The sequence below is a fragment of the Taudactylus pleione genome, unplaced genomic scaffold (assembly GCF_031769625.1).
Source record: "Taudactylus pleione unplaced genomic scaffold, aTauple2 ptg000007l, whole genome shotgun sequence".
NCBI lineage: Eukaryota > Metazoa > Chordata > Amphibia > Anura > Myobatrachidae > Taudactylus > Taudactylus pleione.
The window spans coordinates 11,529,372-11,539,180 of record NW_028284410.1 but is presented as its reverse complement, the minus strand read 5'-3'; the positions used below and the strand labels follow the sequence as shown (position 1 = coordinate 11,539,180).

Genomic DNA, 9,809 nt, shown 5'->3' with positions numbered 1-9,809 from the left:
TACAAGTCCAACATACTTAGAGGAATCACTCCATTTCAGCTCCTCCTTCAGTTTCTCCAGCTGCTTTTGCAAAAGTCTGATTAGGGAATGACCTGACTCAAGCTGTCAGTGTCTGAACTAACTTCACATGTGGCACGTTCAAAGGGTTTGAGAACATTGCACAACACAGAAATTATTTTGCACTGTGCAAGGTCAAAGGAGCATTCCCACTCCTTTTCCTATGTCATAGGCCCTTGTGTAGTCTTGGATGGCCTTTCACTTCTCCTCCATCTGCCGAAGCATATACAGGGTAATATTCCACATAGTTACTACCTCTTGTTTCAGCTGATGGCAGAGCAAATTTAACAGTACTTGCAGGTGCTGCAACCTTCTACATGCAGTTGCTGACTGTTGAAAATGTCCCAAGATTTTTCGGGCCACTGAGAGCATCTCCTGCATGCCCCTGTCATTTTTAAAGAATTTGCACCACCAAATTAATAGTGTGAGCAAAACATGGGATGCATTTGAATTCACCCAGATGTAATGTACTCACAATATTGGTGGCATTGTCAGAAATCACAAATCTCCAGTAGAATCCAAATGGGGTAAGCCATTTTACAATGATTTCCCTGAGTTTTTTGAAGAGGTTCTCAGCAGTATTCCTCTTAGTGAAAATGGTGATACACACACTGTGTGCCTGCCTTTGAATGAGCTGGCATTTGTTAGATGCTGCTGCTGTTTGCACTGTTGGAGGCAATACACCTACCCAGTGGGTTGTCACAGTCATGTAATCTTTAGTTTGCCCTGTCCCGCTTGTCCAAATATATGTGGTTAAGTGGACAGTGGGTACAACGGCATTTTGGAGTACACTAATAAGGTTTTTTTTAATGTCCTTGTACAGACTGGGAATTGCTGTTCTAGTGAAGTGGAATCTAGAATGTACATGGTAACAGGGACAAAGGACCTCAATTAACTGTCTAAAACCTACTGCATTAATGGCGGATACTGGATGCACATCTAATACCAGCATAGCTGTTATGGTGTCAGTAATCCGCTGTGCAACTGGGTGACTGCTGTCATACTTGTTCAACAGTCAATTGTTTTGTTAAACTACTAAAATTAGTCATCTTCCTGGTCCCCTTCTGGGATGAAGATCCACTCGCAGCAGCAGGTGAAGCACTCAAGGATCCTTCTAAGGAATCATGGATAGGAGAGGAGTCAGTAATGTTTATGAAATTGGATGTAGCAGGACTACTTCTGATTATGAATGAGGATGTTGATGATGCAGTTGTTGGTGGTGGAGATTGCAGGTGCTTAGATCTAACAGAGAGAAGGGAGCAGCTAGATTATGCTGGACTGATTGTTACATTTTTAGCCAAAGTTTCTGAATTTTGCAAACACTTTGGAATTTGATGAATGTGCTGCAAGTGATGTAACAGGGATGAGGTTCCTAGATGGTTAAGGTCCATACCTCTACTCACTCTTGATGTGTAAATATTACAGATGGCTTGACAATTGTTGTTCGGATTTGGGTGGAAATAATTCCACACATAAGAAGTGGATTATTTTGTATTTTGCACAGGCATGACAATGGGCTTTTTCATACAATGGCCAACAACTGTTGCCTGATTTACACAAACAACATCCTCGGCATCAACATCCTCATCATTAACATCCTCATCATCCTTATTAGCACCAACTACAGAAATATCCCCCTCATCCTCCTTGTGAAGTTCTGAAGAATAAACAAGAAATGAAAGATTCCGCACAGAACAATTTCTTCTTAATGTAAACCAACCATATGTCATCACTGGATAAATTGTATCATTAAGATTTGTTGGTGGTGCTCCCAAAGCTCAAATTAGTCTGTTACATCAGACCAGCGCGCATTTTCCTCCAACCATTGAGAATCTACCCAAAGGGGAATTTTTATGACTTAAACGTAATTGTTCGGAAGCACATGTACTGTTACATCAGACCAGTGCGCATTTTCCTCCAACCATTGAGAATCTACCCAAAGGAGAATTTTTGCGACTTAAACGTAATTGTTCGGAAGCACATGTATACAAAACTAAAAGCCTTGAATTGACTGGTAGATTAATGGAAAGGGGACACAGCAGGAAATGCATAAAGCGAGCTCAAGCTAGTATTTCAGATATCCCAAGAGATCAATTGATCTTTAAAGATGAAAATCATGTAAGACACAATACCCAACTAAAAACTGATACAAAAGGAATAAGATTCATTGGTAACTTTTGTAAAGAATGGAGAGCCATCCAAGGTATCATTCAACAACACTGGCATGTCCTTCATTTAGACCATGATTTATCTCAAATTTTGGATACCAAAGTAGCCATGGGATGGCGTAGATCCAAAAATCTGAAAGACCAGTTTGTTCAGAGCCATCGCATAAGATTTCCAAAACATGATATAAGAACAAAAGGCTCTTTTGCTTGCGGCACATGCAAGGCATGTCCTTACATGGCCAAACGCAATAAGGTCACTGACAAATATGGAACTCAGATTCAGATCAGGGATTTCATTAACTGTAACACGACAGGTGTCATATATTGCCTCACTTGTAGTTGTAACATCAAATATGTGGGAATGACGTCTAGAAACCTCAAACAACGTATTTTGGAACATGTGGAGATGATTAGAAATGCTTCTTCTGATCATGCGAAATTTAAAAAACTGACCTCAGTAGCTCATCATTTCCACACACAGCATAATGATAATTACAGAGAACTTCAAGCATATGGATTGGAAAAGTAAACTTGGGAATCCGTGGAGGTGACATTACACAGGAATTAATTAAGAAAGAAAGTTCGTGGACATTTAAACTGGGTGCTCTCAATCCACAAGGAATGAACGAATACATTAATTATAGTGTGTTCCTATAATATTTGTGTTTTCTGAGATAGTTAATAGACTGAAATTTATGTCCAGATCTGGAATTCAAATAACAGAAGTTCTAGTCCAATCACAAATATTCTCAAAAATTTTTTTTTTTATATTAGCACAATACACATACATGTATGCACTTCCCACACACACTTCTCATCACATTTTTCACCATTAAAAAATATTTGTCTTGACACACATACACATTGTACTATTGATATTGTGACATAATACCTTTTACACTTCTTTTTCATTGACATCTGTATAATACCATTTGCACTTGCAGTTCACCTTTTTTATTCATTTTTACTCACTTGTATTTCTATTCACTTTTACTCACATGTTATTGATATTTGTATTTTGGTCCTTATTATGACCCATCACATCTATTAAGAAACACTTATTAATTTCCAATATAGTTCATCATGGATTAATCAATCCCATTCACTCTACCTTAATCTTTTATCACCATTTAAACCTCCCCTCCCTTCTTTTCTTGGTCCAATAATATGCGGGACTTATCCAGATCCCAATAGATAATTTCACTTTATGATTTATAATAATGGTCCTTTACACACCTTACCGGACCAACTAGGTCTTTTTAATCCGTCTTATCTATTATTATCTATCACTTGTTGGGTGGTCTTTCATATACACAAACAGACAACTTCTTTTTGCACTCTGACCTTTCATCATATTTTGATCCCATGTTCTTTCAAGTTAGATGTGTGTTTTTTTATACACTTACCTCCTTTTAATCCACATTCCTAGTTTAGAATTCCATTTAGGTTCAATTAAGGAAATGATGGGGCTCCTAATTGGGAGACATCGTTTGTAAAATATTTACCAGTATGCTCTCTGACCCAATCACATTTAATTGGAAGGTACTTTCTGATATTCATGTGCACTACAATTACCAGCATGCACCCCGATGAAATTGAACAAGATGTTGGTCCAACCATATATGCTCATCCAATCAAGGAGATGGGTGTACTGTCCTCTTCTTAAGTAAACTTTCCAATAAGTATTTATAATTAGGCAGTGTGTGTTTCCCTATGTATCGTCTACTTTTTTCTGTTCGTTGCTTTCTAATGAGAGACATTATGTGACATCAATATGTACTATATTAACCAACATGCACTTTGATAATATTATCTCTACTTGGGAGATATCATTTGATATCTAGGTGAACTACATTTACCAGCATGCACCCTGTTATAAATGGTGTATAATGATTTGTCCGTGAGTCTGATCACATGTCCCTTTTTGTAACCAAGGAGATGGATGAATTGTATCCCCTTGGTAACCTTTTAACATTATCTACAGCTGGATGGTGGGTCCACTCGCTGGGTGCTGTTTGGTAGAGAGATGGGAACTATATATGGTAGTTTCCTGCCTTATTGTCAAATGTGTATAGCTGTGACATTAGTTCACGTTATTGATCTCCCTATGATTGGCTGCTTTAGATTCAGTATTTTATATCACTATCCACTATTCTGACCTATATGCATTATTCTGACCTTCAGCAATATTGTCTTTATTCTACTATCTAGTTGCACTACGTTTACCAGCATGCACCCTGTTTGAAATGGTATACCATGATTGGCCAGTGGGTCCGTTCACATGTTCTTTTTTAACCAAGAAGATGGATGAATTGCTATCCCCTTGGTAACCCTTCAACATTATCAACAGTTGGATGGTGGGCCCACTCGCTGGGTGCCATTGGGTAGGGAGATGGGAACATGCATGGTAGCTTTTTGCCTTAATGTTTAATTAGTGTGGCTGTGACTTTGGTCAGCGGCTCTGATTGCCCGATGCACGCATTTTTCCCTGATTTGTTTGTCTTTTAAGTGGATTATAGTGTACTACATTTACCAGAATGCACCCTGATTCAACTATCATGCGATTGGCCCGTTTGATCCGATCACATGTCCACTCCCAACCTAAGCGACGAACTTTCATTTCATTTTTTTCTCCTCACTAATCTTTTATTAATGACACACAGCTGGATTTTATGGGAGGGATTTTCGAACCTTTTTATAGAGACGGTCTGGTCTCAACCTATTATGCCTGAGGTGAACAAGCCCTCATTCGGGCGAAACGCGTGTCCTGTGCTGTGTTATACAGTTTGCTAGGGGAATCCATCTGTGCACGGATCGGACCCCTGGCTATCTCAACTTTGGGATTGGTATTGCATGAGAACTCCAATGTGGTCTGGGACTTCAGTATTTATGCTATTTATTATTTTTTAGTTGATCTTTACAATTCTAACTAGAATAACACTGTCCCTCAGTACCACCTGTGTATGCTATAATTATATGACTTTATATTTCTATAAATTATGATCATTGATTAAGGTCATTTTGGTGATTTATGAGTCACGGTGTAATTTAACATCAGTGTTTTCTATCCTGTATGCTATGTCAGTATCATCTTGACCATCGAGTTTGTTATATGTATGAGGATTTATCATGTGAGATTTGTCCTTTAAACTTTAATCCTAATAACTGAATGCATTACTCAATACAATTACACCACAGAACCAACTTATAGCATCTTATTGTGAGTTTCTATCTATCGGAAGTGGCATACGCTACACCTATGTATTGACTATTATAAAAAGTCTGTGTTTGATAATCATTTATCCATCCTGTGTTACATGTTATATTGCTATATGTATAATCTTATTTGATGCATGCACGTGTAACAATTGAGGTGTGCCTATGCAACACTTTCTTTGGACACTACATTTAAAAAAATAAATGGACTATCCACTAAGATAGCCCTACATTTATGGTTACTGCTCTGACCCAGGGCTTCTGCAACTCATTATTATTATACCTACAGCCTTACATCACATGATTGCCCAATCTCATCTGATCTTGGCAGCTAACCAGTGATAGGCCTGGCCAGTACTTGGATGGGAGACCTCCTGGGAATACCAGGTGCTGTAGGTTAAAAGAGGATGTTTGGGATTTCCATGCACAGGCAGAGCAGCTAAACCCATTATATGTTTAATTCTATCTGTTCAATACCAATATCTTTTTGTACCCATTGATATAGAGATTCATTCAATATTTCGCCGCTCCACAATAGTAGATGATTATTATTATATCATCTGTACTTTATGTATAGAATGCAAGGTGCCTCATTATTTTATTGATGAATATTAAAAGTTATGTTTTATTAAAAACATCCATTTATTCATAATCCATGTATTTATAAGCGTGCCCCAGTGACTAGCTCTACTTTCTTTCTTTTGCTGTCTTTGGAAGTTCTGAAGAAGCTAACTCGATTTCTACATCAGCATGTTGATTTGTGCTACTCATCCCCACATTTGCAGAGGGCACACAAATGGTAGAAGGAGGATCCTCTTCAAGTACAGAATTGGAAAGGTCAAGCTCACACATGGCAACTGCGGACACACTTGGACTCTCCTCGGGGATCTGTGACTTTTCTGAGCACACAGTAGGTTTATGTGCCTTAGCGATTTTAATTTTTTTGATACTTCTACAGGGAGAATGGCTTACATCATCATAAGGCCTTATACTTTCCCTGCCACTTCGTGTAATAAATGGCATATTGGCAAATTTTTGTTTCTCTGCAGTTACAGACGTACCCATCTACTTTCTTGCTCATAGCGCACTAATCAGGCCTTTGTGTCGTGCATGGAACGTTATGTGATGGCTGGACTTCAACTAAAGATATGCTACGGCATGTAATATACCGTTAACCGCTGGGTTTAGAGTGCTCCACTGATGTAATTTGTACTGAATACCATACTGTTAAATTGGATGAATATCATATTCACGCAGTGTATTTGCATATTGCATGTTCGCACAACCAATATTTTTAATATCACATAAGCTCTTAGAATGGGACACAAATCAGTACACATACATAACTGTATAGTAGTGTAATTGCCATGTTCTTATGACGGTATAACTGATACTACATGCATTAATGAGATGTATGCACAGTTTTCAATGAGACGGGACAAATTATTCTCTAATTGTAGGATACTGTGTATATACTGTACGTACTAGTATAATATTTTGTAAGGAAAACATACTTTTTATTATTAAAAACAGCAGCGGGTGGGTGGAGTGCACAAGGATGAACCCGCTGTTGACATTGTACACATTGCCTGCTGTAATTCGCAAATGTCACATCACATACACAGGTGCAGCTCTTGATAGGACTGGCGTGTGGGCTAGAGATAAGGTGATCACCTTGCTATAGTGCTTGTCCCGCGGGATTGAGACCTGGAAAAAAAAAATATATATATATATTTATATTTAATTTAAATCTTCACTACAGGATTAAAAAGAAATCACTTGGTGGTGTGTGAGTTCTGTCATTTATACAGTATCTGTTTTGACCAAAAAGATGCACTACCAGCATTGCATAAAGACCAAGCTATTGAAGTTCAGTATTGTTATCCAACCCTTACCGAACTCAATACATTATGCACAACTTCCCACCACCTGGCATTTCTATGCCACTTTATGCCACTGTACTGCTTTATGCACTGTGTGCTCAAGAAAGTGGTGTACGGTACTCCAATACAATACCCTTGTAGCACAATACTAGTCATGCTATGGCATTTAGAGTCTCGTAGTACTGTGCATGCCCAGTGTGTCGGGAGTCACACACTGCATCCCAGACTATAGTGATTTCATGACTTTAGATACTAGTAGTGGCCTGTTTAAAAGTGGGGTCTCTATATTACAAACTGACTGTGCGTTTTAATCCACACACTTGCGTCAATGTCAGCGCTGTTTCAGACAAACACTATAGTGATTTCATGACTTTAGAAACTCGCAGTGTTTGAAAGTGGGGTTTTAATCAACACACTTGCGGCACTGTTGGCACTGTTGTGGGTGCCAGCTCTGGGTGTTGCAATGGAATCTCTGGCGCATGCCCAGTGGAGCCACTCCAATGCCAGTCGCGCTATGCTGTGGTGTATGGAGGCTCATAGTACACATTGTCTGCTGTAATTCGCAGACATCACATAACATACACAACAGGTGAAGCTCTAGATATGGATGCCGTGTGGGCTAGCATTTAGGTGATTGCCTTGCTATAATACTTGTCCCACGGGTTCAAGACGTGGAAAATATAATTATATATTTTTTTTTTAAATCGTCACTACAGGATTAAAAAGAAATCACTTGGTGGTGTGTGAGTTCTGTCATTTACACAGATATCTGTGTTGACCAAAAAGACACACTCCAAGCATTGCATAAAGACCAAGCTATTGAAGTTCATTATAGTTATCCAACCCTTACTGAACTCAATATATTATCCACAACTTCCCACCAACTGGCATTTCTATGCTACTTTATGCCACTGCTGTGTGGTCAAGAAAGAGGTGTAAGGCGCTCCAATACAGTACCCACATAGCGTACTGCTAGTTGTGCTATGGTGTTTAAAGTCTCATTGTACTCTGCGCATGCCCAAGGTGTCAGGAGTCACACATTGCATCCCTGACTATAGTGATCTCATGACTTTAGAATTTGCACACTTATGTCAATGTTGGCACTGTCCCAGACTTAGACACTATAGTGATTTCATGACTAGAAACTAGTAGTGGGGTCTGTTTAAAAGTGGGGTCTCTGTATTACAAACTGACTTGGCGGTTTAATCCGCACACCTGCGGCACTGTCAGCATGTCGACGCTGTGGTGGCTGCCAGCTCCAGGGGTTGCACATGGGATCTCTGACGCATGCCCAGTGGAGCCACTCCATACACCATGTAGCGCCCTGCTAGTCATGCCATGCTGTGACGCATGCCCAGTGGAGCTGGTCGGGAGTCACACACAGTGCATCAGGTCCCTTCCCCCAAAGCAAGCAAGAGCCTTTCATTACCATAATAAAGAATGCTTTGTTAGCCATTTAAGCAGTCAGCTCAAGGTTTGCCCTTGTGTCCTGAAACGGCGAGGAGTGGTGACCATTGCCAATGACACCATCCCCCATCTGTTAGGACAACTAATGTGCCGCTATGAATGTGACAGTCACTGCAGAATACGTGATGGCATGTTTTAGTCATTTGTAGTGTTGTTTTAACAGTGGTGCATAAAACCATCACTGAACCAGAAGTCAACCCAGAAAGATGTATCTCTATATTACAAACTGACTGTGCGTTGTCCAAGAAAATACTGTAATGAATGCATGTCTTAGAAACTAATTGCAGGGTCTGTCTCAGAGGTGTCTGGATTACAAACTGACTCTGCGTTTTAAGACGCACACTTGTGGCACTGCTTTGAAGAGTGGGCATCCCAGGTTTTTTTTTTTTTTTAACAGTTACAAATATTGCCTTGCTGTGGAACTACAGGTCTCAGCAAGCTTCCCCCGAATGCCGGTACTTGGAGAACCACAAGTACCACCATCCGGGGCATTACGGGACTGCTGGTAGCTGTAGTTCCGCAGCAAAATAAATATTAAAATAAACACAAGATACACACACCATAGAAAGTTACAATTTATTAAAACATACATGCACACACAGAATGGATATGAAGTATCCCAATGCCGGCAACCAGAAGGGAGAAGGTATGTACCCTATCCCTACCTCTCCCCCCCTAGCCCTCCCTTGGTGATGATGATTCCATATTAGAGTTTTTGGATTTGAATCATAATGATTATAGTCTCACTTTCACAAGCACTTTTCACTCTTTCACTATCACGTTCTTGGATATTAGGCTCACCATTATTGATGGTATCATCCAGACGAGTACTTATCATAAAGAAGTAGACACTAACAATTATATTGATTATACGAGTAATCACAATAAAAGGTGGTTGGATAACATCCCTTTTGGTCAATTTAGGCATTTATGCCGTAACTGTTCGTCTAAAGATATGTTTTCACAACACGCTGCACATCTTTTTGATATTTTTAAGGATAAAAATTACTCTGATTTA

The 9,809-nt window shown here is 39.4% G+C and overlaps 1 pseudogene; it reads left to right on the top strand.

The window, feature by feature from the left end:
• Positions 1-5,722: 5,722 nt before the first annotated feature.
• Positions 5,723-5,840, top strand: LOC148542890 (5S ribosomal RNA; annotated as a pseudogene).
• Positions 5,841-9,809: the final 3,969 nt, after the last annotated feature.